This window comes from Pipistrellus kuhlii, unplaced genomic scaffold, assembly GCF_014108245.1.
Source record: "Pipistrellus kuhlii isolate mPipKuh1 unplaced genomic scaffold, mPipKuh1.p scaffold_m20_p_38, whole genome shotgun sequence".
In the NCBI taxonomy this organism is placed as follows: Eukaryota; Metazoa; Chordata; class Mammalia; order Chiroptera; family Vespertilionidae; genus Pipistrellus; species Pipistrellus kuhlii.
Window position 1 is genome coordinate 3,762,317 of NW_023425538.1, and position 13,763 is coordinate 3,776,079.

At 44.8% G+C, this 13,763-nt stretch overlaps 1 protein-coding gene across 8 annotated transcripts in view; it reads right to left on the reverse strand.

Annotated features, from left to right (window-relative positions):
• SIPA1L3 (signal induced proliferation associated 1 like 3) overlaps nucleotides 1–13,763 on the reverse strand; it is a 353,179-nt gene that overhangs the window by 152,204 nt on the left and 187,212 nt on the right. The window contains exon 1 of one of the 8 annotated variants that reach the window (XM_036408261.1): nucleotides 8,477–8,486. The exons of the other annotated variants lie outside the window; for them this stretch is intronic. The gene's annotated coding sequence lies outside the window, so the exon portion shown is untranslated. Of the gene's footprint in view, nucleotides 1–8,476; nucleotides 8,487–13,763 lie in introns of those variants that run through there. 8 annotated transcript variants of the gene reach the window in all.

Here is a 13,763-nt window from a genome sequence, read left to right on the forward strand (position 1 = left end):
TGTTCTTGGACACGTGCAGAGGAGAAGGTGCATCTGCACAGAAACACCACTTCTTTAATCTGACCTTTTATTCTTCTTTCCATTGGATCCAAACAGGCCTTATCCAGCCTAGGCGCACCCTGACTCATCTACTTTCCACCCCTTTGCACATCCACTCCCTTAATCAATCATTAAGGTTCAGGACAATGAGATTCTGTTCAGCATCAAACAATCTTAGGAACAAAGCCTTGGGTCTATTGAACACAGGGACAGAGTTTTAATCAAACTAGAGTTAACATCTAGGCTTCAATTTTGTTTCAGCTCCAGACCCAGAAAATTGGCAAAACCAGATGGAGAGACACCATGGCTAACATCAGGAACAGATGCAATGATAAACTACCCTCTAACCTAGCCCTGACCAATTGATAAAGACCATGACCCTAACTCCCTTGGTCACCATGATTAATGGTTGCATGCCCCTCCCCACCTCGAACTATCCCCTGGAAGCCATTGAGGAGCCAGATATTTGAGCTTTAGCTCACCTGTGATTCTGGGCATGGACTACTTCCTAAAAAGAAACCCTACTTTCTTTGCTGCAAGCTCCTGTTTGAGTCTTACTGGATTTTTTGTCTGCAGGCAAACTGATTCCTTCAGTCCAATAACCAGGGGAGAGATAATATGGTGATGACAGGAATAAACAATAAGGCTAACACTATGATTGCTCCTAATGTGTGAGGCTTGAGGCAACACACTTGGCATGCATTAGCTTGTGTGCGATAATAACTATAATGTAGGAACTTCTTAGCATGCCCATGTTATAGATGAGACAAAGGCCACAGGGCCAAGTCTCACACAGGTGGAGCAGCTAGGATTCAAACCTGGACACTATGCTCCCATGCATTCACCACTACATTCTAAATAAAAAGCAGTTAAAAGATGAGAGTCTTGTGAATACATGAATGACGCAAGTATCTTCAAAATCAATCCATAAAGACAAATCTCTGGGAAGGCAGCCACAGCTCGTCAGTGCAGAATCTGTTTTCTCCCCCAATGAGTTTCCCCACTCTATTGGAAACTGGAGTATAAACGGGACCACTCTAGAGCTCCCCCAGGAAACAAGATGGATGGATGGGACACTGACACCTCATTAGGGAGTAATGCAGCAGGGACTGGACTCCAAAGGGTTTAAGCACTATGAGCAGGCACTTGACCATGGCTGCATACCATTATGATCTGTTTTGTACTCTCAACATTTCTGACACCAAATTGTCCAGTTCTCTGCAGACACCACTGGTATCCTACACATAACTCAATCCTGACACTACCTACCTATAGTGCAGGCTTCATAGGTAAAGAACGCAGACCTTCAAGGCTGCCCCCCACTGAAATTTCAGGTGAGCATGCTATTTTAGCTTAATACAGCAATTCCACTTTCAGGAATCTATGTGTTTGAGTTTTTGCAAGTATGAGGCCCTGCCCTGAATCCACATCCTGAGAGAGGCTCTGTGAACAGCTTTTATTCTTCCAGACCTTTCTCTGTGAGTCTATAAGGAAATGCTCATAAATGAACAGGGGAGGGGAGTCTCAGACAGAACTTAAGATTTCCTTCTTGAGCATGCGAGAGGAAACATGGCAGTGAATGAAAGCCACCCCTGAAAAGTGCTGACCACACAGAAGGTGGTCAGAATAGAAGAGCACCAGGCCTCAAGTCTGCATGGCCTCTACGGCCCAAGGAGTCTGAAAACTATGCACCGTTCCAAGAGGAGATTCCTCTATGGCCTGAAGATGCTCACCTCCGGCCCCACAAAAGAAAGGGCCACTGATCTTGTGTTCTCATGCTTCTCGGTGAAAGGGAGGCTGCAGTCACCCAAAGTGCTTAAATTGCATGGTGCCTTCTTTGTTTTTAGTTTGCTAACTGGCATAGTTCAAGTTGCATAAGGTTAAATGCTTGTATCATTTCATGCTTATATAAAAGGATGAATTAAAGCCTGACCAGAGTGGTTTAGTTGCAGAAAAATGTTGCTGGTTCAATCCTTGATTGGGGTGCAAACAGAAGGCAGCTGATCTCTTTCTCTCTCAGCACATTCTTGGGTGACGATTAAAAAAAAAAAAAAGAAAAAAAAAAAAGAGAGGGATGAACTTAAAAAAACACACAGATTAATGCTCTCATAGTTGCTTTTCTTACTTATTACCATCTTGGAGATGTTTCCTGATGTGGTACCTGTAGTATAATGGTTAAACTACCCAGGTTCAAGTCCCAGCTCTGCTAGTTAACTAGCTAGACCTTGGCAGGACACTTGGCTTCTCTTCACCTCAGTTTTCCCATCTATAAATTGGAGATAATAATAATTGAGCATAACTCCTAGGCTATGGCATACAGTGATATACAAGTATTGGCTGTATTATTTTTACTCATCTACACTAATAAAAGAGAAACATGCAAATTAATCATCACTGTGCTACGCCAAGCCCACCAGCCAATCAGGAGCGACTATGCAAATTAACCCAACCAAGATGGTGGCTGGCCATGGAGCTGGAGTAAAGCAGGAGACTTGGGATGCCCCAGCAATGTAGGAAGCCAAGCTTCCCGCCTGCCCTGGCCGGCCCTGGCCTCTGTTCAAGGCTACCAAGTTTCAATTATAGAAGATAAATAAACCCTAGACACTTGCTTCCAGCCTAGCCTCCACTTAAGGAGGCACTGAAAAAAAAAAAAGGAGGGGCTAGGACCTTGGGTTGCGGGGTCGGGGGGGGGGGGGGGAAGGATGGTGGTAGGGGTGATCAGGCCAGGATGGGACAGCAGGGGCCGCTGGGGGTAAGCAGACCAGTAGCAGGGCCAGTTGGGGGTGAGCAGGCCGTTAGTGGGGGTCAGTTGGAGGTGATTAGGACAGTGGGGGGGGGGGGGAAAGAGGGGGCGGCGGAGGCAGTTGGAGTGAGCAGGCAAGCAGGGGGGCAGTTGCAGATGGGCAGGCCAGTGGGGAGGGAAGATGGGGGTGAGCAGGCCAGCAAGGGGGGGCTTTTGGGGTTGATCAGACCTGCAGGGGGGAGCATTTGGGGGCGAGCAGGCCAGTGGCAGGTGGCAGCTGGTGGTGAGCAGGCCGGCAGGCAGAGTGGTTAGGGGCAATCAGGCAGGCAGTTGAGTGGCTAGAACCAGCAGTCCCAGATTGTGAGAGGAATGTCTGACTGCCAGTTTAGGCCCGATCCCTGTAAAACGGCAGTAGGACATCGTTCGAGGAATCCCAGATTGGAGAGGGTGCAGGCCGGGCTGAGCAACATCTCCCCCTCCCCGTACAAATTTCATGCACTGGACCACTAGTGTAGTACTATTAGGTCTAGTAATAATTAATGTCGTTTTCTAATATTTTTTAAAATCTAATTTATTTAAACAATACAACAAAATTTAATCAACAATATAGTTGCCGTTGTTTTCTACTACTTGTGCCCAACGCTCAGGAAGCATTTTAATCCCTCTGTTGTAAAATTCTTGTGATTTTGATGCAAAAAATTGGGTCAATGCATTTTTGAGGCATTCTTCATTATTAAATTTTTTTCCAAGAAGAAAGTTTTGCAAAGAACGAAACAAATGGTAATCGGAAGGGGCAATATCAGGAGAATATGCAGGTTGAGGGAGAACTTCCCATTCCAACTGGCGCAGTTTTTCAGCAGTGATTCTTGCAGTATGCAGTCGTGCGTTATCCTGGTGAAGAATTACGCCCTTCCGATTAATCAGCGCGGGTTCTTTTTCTCTTAAAGCTTGGGCTAACCTTTCCAATTGGGCACTATACACTGCACTTGTAATGGTTTGGTTAGATGGTAAAAGTTCATAATGAAGAATTCCTTTAAAATTCCACCAAACACACAACATCACTTTTTTCGCATGCAAGTCAGGTTTTGGCGTGGGCTGCGGAGCCTCATTTTTGTCCAACCATTGAGGCCACCTTTTCAAATTAACATACAGCACCCATTGTTCATCTCCGGTAATAATTTGCTCTAAAAACAGCAAACGGTTTTGACGAGAGAGGAGCAAACTGCAAATTGTGACTCTTTGATTACGGTTGTTGTCGGTCAACTTATGAGGAACCCATTTTCCAAACTTTTGGACTTTGCCAAGTGCACGCAATTGATTGGAAATTGTTTTTTGTGAACAATTTCAAGTTGTCGCAAGCTCTTGTTGGGTAAGAGGATTTTGCACCAAAAGAGCTTGAAGAGCTTCTTGATCAAAATTGGACACACAGCCTCGACCACTCTTGTCATCTAACGAAAAATTTCCCTCGCGAAATTTCTCAAACCAACGCTGGCATTTTCTGGCGCTAACTGCATCTTGACCAAGAGCACTACAGATGTTTTTTGCAGCCTCACTTGCTTTTCTTCCTAATTGGAACTCGTAAAGCATGCAGTGCCGAATATGCTCTTCATCCGCCATCTTCTTAGCCCTAGTTTTGCAACAAAAACCAAACCAAACACAAACTTTTTCAAGCAAAACTTGTTAATTGCACTTCACACGTTCTGTAGATACCACGTGTTTGAAGGTTATGTCAATACAAGTCAACACCAAGCAAGATTTTAAACGAATGTTTAAAAACGACATTAATTATTACTAGACCCAATAAAAAGAAATCTCAAGCAAACAAATGGTACCAAATGCTCCCTGGAGTGAACCCTGGGTCCTCTGGGATCAGAAGTCAGGTGGCAAATGGGGGAGCTGTTACCCAGCTAACATCAGTCATCACCCTATCCTGGTAGCCCAGAGCCAGGGCCATGGGGAGGTGTCCCCTCCAAGACCCTGTGGGGTTGGATGGATTAGATTATGGGGTTGTTATCTCCCCGAAAGCACATGTGAATTGAGAGCTTCTTTTTCTAATTCTGGGTGCAGTCCCACTTACTTCGAATGAGACTTTGAAATACAAAATCACAAAAGGATGTTTCCTGAAGAATGGGCCCACCCAGGAGCTGCAGGAGTGCAGCCATGCTTGTGCAGTGGGAATGATGTGACAGAGCCGGACGAGGAACCTAAAAGGTCAAATGAGGGCCTCTGGGGAAGCCCTTCTGGGGAGACTTCATCAAGGGCACAACCATTGTTCCAGGAGGCCTGACATTCTAGGGGGTCTCACTGGTTCTAGCCAGCCCACTGCCAAGCCATATGTATGGTGTGGCCATGCCATTTATTTCAATACTGAAACATTTTGGTAGATGCCGCTGCCTGGAACCACGAGTACTCCCAATCACTGTGTGAGGCAACCTTCTGTCTGTTTTCATGGCTGCTGCCGTCAGGATGGACTGGTGGTTAAATATTTACATGTTCCCCCACAGGGTTCACGCTTGTGGCCAGGCGAAGACACCTTTAGAAAATGGTTTGTCAACATGGAGCCTGACTTGCAAACTAATCCTGGCTAATTGCCACTGAAACCTGCTATGATCACATCTGTTGGGCCCGGAGATTAAATCAATATTTGACAATCCTGATTAAATAGAACCAGGGAATCCTCGTCAAAGAGCATCTGTTCATGTTCTGCTCTTTGCATCCCATTCTGAGGGAGCCAGCCAGGAGCATCTCTGGCTCTGCTTGTTTTCACCTGGAATAGCTTTGGAGTGTGTGTGTGTGTGTGTGTGTGTGTGTGAAGCCCACTAGGAACTCTGCGGAAAGGAAGGCTCCTTGTGGTGGGAGAGGAGTGAGGGAGCTAGACACATATAGCTGGGCTGTGTTATCCTGGGTGTTTGGTGCCCAGCTGCCATCAGTAATCACCCTAACTGACTCCTGATTCAGGGCTGCCAAGAGCCAGGCCCCGTGCAGAGTACTTATTATACAAAACAAAATTAGGAAACCAAGGTTCTGAGAGGAGATATTATTTGCCCAAAGTCACAAAGAGAATGAGAGGAGGAGCTGAGCTCTGAACCTGGGTCTGGCTGACCCCAGAGTCTGCCCTGTGACCACTCATTCTATATAAGAACAAAGACTGGTACATATGAAGTCAGGAGCCCAGGTCTGCTCCACTGGGCAAATTCCCTAAGCTACATATGACACTGGCCTCACACCTGGCCCTACTCAATCCATGTAGCATCCCTAGGCAGGAGGTCCTACAGTTCCACAGAAGGGAGCACTGGGGCTCAGAGTGGCAAGTTACCTATTCAAGACCACCCCGAGAGGGAAAAGGCAGAGGTTGGGTTCAAAGCCAGGTCTTCATAACCACTTTCATCTCTAAAACCCAGGGACAGAGCTGTGAACACAGTGGCTCAATAAATGTCTTCCCTCCACCTCTGAGTGATTTTAAGGCAAAAATCAGGCTCACATTCTGGAGTCAGATGGCCTAGGATCAAATCCGGGCCCCAACTCGTACCAGAAAGAGAGCACTGCCACCTCCTCTGACGACTGGAGGAGCATGAGATAATCCTCTTACATCTTCATTTAAAAACAATAACGACGACAAAGTGGCTACACTCATAGTGGGGAGCTGTGAGGAAACAACCAAATGCCTGCAGCAACTGTTCAGTGCTTTATTCCCAGATTCAAAACAGCACTGTGGCCGAAATCGGTTTGGCTCAGTGGATAGAGCGTCGGCCTGGGGACTGGAAGGTCCCAGGTTCGACTGGTCAAGGGCACACCCGGTGGGCGGTGTGCAGGAGGCAGCTGGTCGATGTCTCTCTCATCGATGTTTCTAGCTCTCTAACTCTCTGTGAAAAATCAATAAAATATATTAAAAACAAACAAACAAACAAACAAACAAAACCAGCACTGTGATCAGGGTGAGTCCTCCATAAGTATTTTGAGTGCTTCAAAATGAAAAGAAAAACTAAAACCAACCAGGCAACCAATCAGCCAACTCAAGCAGATAATCAACTAACCACCCACCCTGTTAACCAACCAATTAGCAAGCCAAACAGCCAAATAGTCTCATGTTTCTGTGTCCCTGTCTCTTTCTATCTACATCTCTACCCCATCTCTCTGCATCTCTGTGCCATGTTTGCATCTCTGCTACCTGAGTTCCTATTCTACGTAGTCTCTCCATGTCCCACTGTTTGTGTGTCTCTCTCACACTTGTGCACGCACAGCCCTGAACATTTGTGGCTCCTGAGTCACAATCCTGTGTTAACTCAGTACTAAGGATATCCCAAGCCTCTGCCTGGTCCCCCTGTTAACCCCTTTCCAGATTCCAAGTTCCCAACATGTGCAGGAAAGGAGAGAAGTTACGGAATTGCCAAGATTACTGACATAATAAAATAAAATGGGGAGGCTGATACCAAACCATCTGTTAAATAAAAGAATCACTCATGTGTGGCATTATTCAGGCCCCTAATTTCTTATATTCCAGGCAGGAGTCACCACTGCCAGTATCACTCCACCCTGTAGTGGAATCTTATAAGGAAATTGGCTACTTTAACCAAATAGCTCAGAAACCCCAAGAAGTAATGAGGAAGAATGGCATACTCTCTCTTTACAATTAAAAAAAAAAAAGTACTTAAAAATAGTACCCACACTCCAAATTATTTTATATTTACTAGTATCTATATCTACATATGTTAAGTGCAGAACAGAAGACCTGGAAGGCTGACCTCCAGCTGCAAGTGGTCACCCCAGGGAGGGGAGTGGCAGTGTATGCATGTGTGTAATGCTCCTGTCCTGAACCCTGAAGCTCCCAAACTTCCCAGTCACTTGTCTCCTCTTTGGCACAATCACAGACCACCTGTACTATTTTTGACTCAAGAGGGTCCTTTCCACCAACTGACTCATTAAAGACTTAATGATACTTAGACTGAAATCATATTTTTTCTAATACTCATTAAACAAAATGCACAAATATAAAAATTCATAAAGCTTGTCTGCATATCAGCTAAAATGAGCTTTAGTACCAGAAATGTGCTGACATCAAAACCAGGATGTGACTCTCAGACATGACTTTGAGCCAAAAAGCCAGACACAGAACAACATGTAGAGTTATGATTTGTTTATAGAAGTTCAAAATTAGGTAAAACAGAACCATGGCAAATCAGAGTTGTTCACATGGGTGAGCAAACTTTCAAAAAGCAAGAAATGGTGACCATGGAAGTCTAAGAAGCAGAGCCTCCAGAAGGTGGGAGAAGCTTTTGGGATGCTGCCAGGATCTCCTTGCTGATCTCAGGTTAACATAAGTGCTTGCTGAATTGTCTATTTACATTTTACGCACTTCTCAGAGCCTTCGTTACATTTCATAATAACAGTTTTAAAGTCTTTTGCATTTGTGAATTCTTTTTAAGACTGTACTGTTGTATTACATATACAATTTTATGAAAAAGATATATATACATATATATATATATACATATATATACACATATACACACACACACACACACACACACACACACATATATATATATATATATATATATATACACACACACACATATACATATATATATATTTAAAAGTCTTGCCCTAACTGGTTTGGCTCAATGAATAGAGTGCTGGTCTGCAGACAGAAGGGTCCCATGGTGGATACCTGGTCAGGGTTGCAGGTTCAATCACCCTAGTACATGGCATGCAGGAGACATCAGATCAATGATTCTCTCTCATCATTGATTTTTTTTCTCTCTCTCTCCCCCTCTTATTTTCCCTCTGAAATCAATAAAAATAAATATTTTTTAAAAGTCATAGCTATTTTACATTTAAGACCCTCTCTGAAGACCTAAAGATTAGTTTCAAGACTTTGTGTGCAGTGTATATAAACACACACATACCAGTCACTCTTGCTCCCCTGACTCAAAATTCGCTTTTTCTCCTAGAAAAGGTATCCACTTCCCAGAAGGGTAGGGCCACTTCATCTGTTTGCACACAAACAACCTGGGCAAGCTGTAGAAATGTGCACTTCCTCCTGGCCAGGGGGAGGGAAGGAGAGCAAGGCTACACATAGCAGCAGTTTTGGACAACTCACCACATTGACAGCTGGGGACAGAGGGGAAGGGATCCACACACACCTGAAAGTTCAGGAGGGCTTCAGGGCACAGGGACTGAGGGGCCAGATGCTGATAGGAGTGCATTCTAGCCATACCCCTGCAATGACACCAGAGGCTCCAGTTTTGACCTTCGACTGGGTGCAAAGCCTCTTCTTGGGCCCATGGACTGGCTGACAGACGGCGAGAGCTTGCAGCTCTATTTGCACAAGACTACAATCAAACATCCAGCCCCAGGACTGCATGGAGGATGAGTACCCAGGCCAAGGCCAAGGCAGAGGAAGACAGGCTGGAAGTGGGCACTTGGTCCTCAGGAGACGAAGTAGGGTAATGGCTCTCAGGGGGCCCAGGACACTAGGAAGTCAGCCACTCCCAGAACCATAAACTTTTTTTTTTTTTTTGTTTAATGTTCACAGCTGGAACCTTTCTAAAGGAAATCTGGCAGTAGCTTTCTAAAATGTTCTTATCCTCTGAACCAGTGATGCTACTTCTGGGAATTGATCCCAAATAAATCACACAGATGAATAATAATAATAATAATAATAATAATAAAAAGTCCATGGCATTGGTCATAAAGCACACACACACACACACACACACACACACACACACAAAGTCAACCTCAATGTCCAAAAATAGGACAATGGCTAAAGAAATTACTGCATGTCCTATGATATTAAACATTTATATACACGCAGATGCAGTCATAGAAAAAAGACTAGAAAAATTATGCTAAAATGTTATCTGAGGTTATCTCTTGGTGCTGGGACTACCAGTCATTTTTGGAAATGTATTTTCTTTATACCTTTTTATATTTATTCTAATTACCTTTAAAATGCCTGTGTTTTCAAAATAAGGAAAAACCAGTAAGTCTTCATTTACTTAACTGATTTTCATGTAGCAGATGAACATTTCCTGTGGTCTTACTATGTAATGAAGCAGTGGATGAAGAAGAGCCCTCTCTGCACTCTGGCTAGAAGGGGAGACACATGTGTCTGAGTGCACTGACCAAGTACATGCCAAAATAAAGCAGGAGGGAAGGATCGATAAAGGGAAGGAGCAGGGTGCTGCAGAGTGGGTAGTCAAGGAAGGCTTCATGAAGGGACAGTGTCTAAGCTAAACCCTGAAGAATGCAGAGGTGGCCAAGGAAAGGGTGATGGTAGGTGAGGAGGACAAATGAACAGCAGGTACAAAGACCCCGAGTGTTTAGGATTCTGGAGCTGACTTTCACTGCAGATACAGGAGGACAGTGCGTGATCTGGCTGCCACATGGATAATGAACACGATGAGAGGTAGATGGTCCCATTGGAAGCTATAATAGCTGTCCACATGGGGGCAGGAATGGTGCTGATGCAGGGGTTTGCGGGTTCCTCATAAGAGGGGGAGCCTAAAAGAATTCAGTCCCCACTGAGTACCAGGTGGCCAGTGCTGTGTCAGACCTGGTCACGGAGATACAGATCACTACTCCTGTTCTCTCACTACAGGGTGACAGAGATGAAAAAATGAGCCATTTCAGGACAGTGTGTTTGGGTGGACAGTCAGTTGGTAGGGATGGATTCAACGTTAAGAAAATGTGGCAATTTTCTAAACAAAAGCCAGCCTCAGCTTCCTACAGGTTGGGATGTATCTCAAAGTCCTTGCCATTCAGTTTCACAGACTCACAAATGCTCCTCAGGACATCTGAAGGCAAGGAACATCACTCCCAATGGGCAGATAAGGAAACTACACACAAACTGGTGGCAGTCCTTGACAACAAGAACTTTGCCTCTCAATCTGAGAACACTATCACCTTTCTCTGCGGACTGCTACCATGCCGGATACCAGGCTGAGTGCTTCATATTTGAGGCCACACAGCTCTCCTCTTCTTTCTCAAAGAGGTCCAAATCCATTTGGGGAGAGGACAATCAACCAAAAAGTGTGTTTTCCCAGGATCCCTTGCAGCTATGATAATTATGTGTCCCATTCTGGTCAATGAGAGATTAAGTGAATATTGGCTGGGGGTGTGTGTGAAGGGGCATCCTGGTAAAGCTACACTTTCCAATAAGAAGACATTGCCCTAGCCTGTTTGGCTCAGTGGATAGAACATCGGCCCTCAGACTGAAGAGTCCCAGGTTGGATTCAGGTCAAGGGCACCTGCCTTGGTTGCAGGCTCTATCCCTGGCCCTACCCTGTTAGGGTGCTTGTGAGAGGCAACCAATCAGTGTGTCTCTCTCACATCAGTGTTTCTCTCCCTGTCTCTTCCTGTCCCTTCCACTATCTAAAAAAAAAAAAAAAAAAAATCAATGGAAAAAATATTGGCCTCAGTCCCTTCTACCCTTTCTCCTTCTAGAAATGTAGATGTGGCAGTCATCTTGTGATCCTGAGCTTGGAAAAACCATATGCTGATGATGGCAGGGCAAGGAGTCAGAAGAAACCCACTCTCCTAACAGTGGCCCTGCCCCAGTCTACCCACACACCTTTCCTTCCTACACACAAAAGAGAAACTGTTATCTTTTTTTAAGCCTCAGTTTACTAGTTTTCTGTTACTGGTAGAAGAGTACAATCTTAACTAACAAGAGGTAGTACCCAGATTTTCATTTAAAGATAAGGAAACTAAAGCTCTGAGAGAGGAGGTCACTAGCCTGCAGTCACATACAGCCAGGAAGCGATAAAGCTGGAATGTGAACCTGTGTTCCTAACTACTTCAAAACAGCACCTTGAACCTTAGTTAAGAGTACTGGTTTTGAAGAAACCTTGGCTTTAATTCACTTCTCCAATTAGAAGTTTGCTTGTCCATCCCCCACAGCAGAAGCATGAACTCCACAAAATGTCGACACTTTTGCTGCCCATTCTAAATTACCTACAACAGCACAGGGCTCTTGGCAGGTGGTCAGCACCTCCCTCCTCAAGGAGTAATGACAATGCCTGGGAAGGTCAAATAACTCTTCTGGAAAACGGGACCATCACCAATGGCTTCACAGGAGGCTATGAGGGTTCAACGAGGAAGAAAGATAAAGCATAGGGCATGATGTCCTATAAGTGCTCAACTATTGCATCCATTATTACCATCACAGAGGCTGTAAGCTCCTCTTCCAAAGATCTCTCTGCATAACCAAAAGGATGATCTTTTTTCTTTTCTTTCTTTCTTTTTTTTTTTTTTTTTTTAAACCTACAAAAAACAACCAATTGGATTCAGCCTGGTTGGTGTTGCTCAGTGGTTGAGCACTGACCTATGAATCAGGAGGTCACAGTTTGATTCCTGGTCAGGGCACATGCCTGGTTGTGGGCTTGATCCCTGGTGTAGGACATGCAGGAGGCAGCTGATCAGTGATTCTCATCAGTGATGTTTTTATCTCTCACCTTCTTTCCTCTCTGAAATCAATAAAAATATATTTAAAAAAGACAAACAAAAAAACCCATTCCCTTGGATTTAAAGGTGTTTTCTCTTCACAAACTAGCTATAACTCACAGGTCAAACACTCCCCAGGATTCCTAACTAATCCCCAAATTTTCAGTAACTAGAGTTGCCTCCTGCCTCGGCCATGGTCTTGCGCTCTCCCTCTAGGAACTGCCAGGCCAAACTCTTTGTTCTTTTTTCTTTTCTTCAAGATTTATTCATTGGTTTTAGAGAAAGGGAGGAGAAAGGAGGGAGGGAGAAAATTTGTCGTTTCACTTATTCAGGCATTCATTGGTTGATTTAAAAAAATATATATTTTATTGATTTTTTTTTTTTGCAGAGAGGAAGAGAGAGGGATTGAGAGTTAGAAACATTGATGGGAGAAAGTCATCGATCAGCTGCCTCTTGCACACCCCCTACTGGGGATGTGCCCGCAACCAAGGTACATGCCCTTGACCGGAATTGAACCTGGGACCTTTCAGTCCACAGGCTGACGCTCTATCCACTGAGCCAAACCGGTTTCGGCCATTGGTTGATTTTTGTATGTGTCCTCACCAGGGATTGAACCCACAACCTTCACATATGGGACGACACTCTGACCAACTGAGCTACTGACCAGAGCGCCTGCCATGCTCTTTGTATACTACTCCTTCCCCTTCCTTAGGCCTACTTCCCAAGCCACCTCCTGGGTGAGACCTTTCCTGATTGCCCTACCTCCATCTGGCATGGCACTTCTGGGAAGCCCTTAGGACCTCTCCTGCTGAATGTGTGAAAGGGTGTCTACCTGGCATTCACATACATGCATCTACCTGGCCACCCCTACTCCACCACTACCAGTTCCTGTGGGCAGGCACCCCATCTACACACCTGCCTCCACAGGACTGCTGGACCTCCAAGAGTTGCTCAAGTACATCTGATGAATGGGAGAATGAAATCACACTAACATATTATATGCCCAGAAACTGTTCTGAGCACTTTAGGTATATTAACTCACTTGATCCACACAGCAATCTTTTGAGAAAGGTACTACTATAACCCCATTTTACACACGAGGAAAGTAAGCCACAGAATGAAGTAACTTGTCGAAGGTCACATTGTTGGTAAATGGCAAACCTGGGTTCAAATATTGCAGACTGACTCTAAAGTTCATACTTATTGCATGAATAAATGTACAAATGTCCATGGCATGAAGAGAGATGCCTGGGGCCAAGCTTGAGTGGAAGGCAGAGCTTACTTCTTAAGCCAGAGCAAATACTCTTGTGACATTCTGCCCCTTTCTATTTGCCTACCTGTTAATATCAGGCTAAAAAAGCCAGACACATTTTTCCAGCTGAGAAGTCTGCTAGGAGGAAGGGAAAGCTTCCTATAAGAGTGGTACCACTGTCTTGGCTGGCTGCCTAGTTTCTGTCCTCTGCCTGTGCTGCCCTGACCCATAAGGAACTACATTTCCCAGGATTACTGGTTAAGTTCAATCAATGGGGACAGT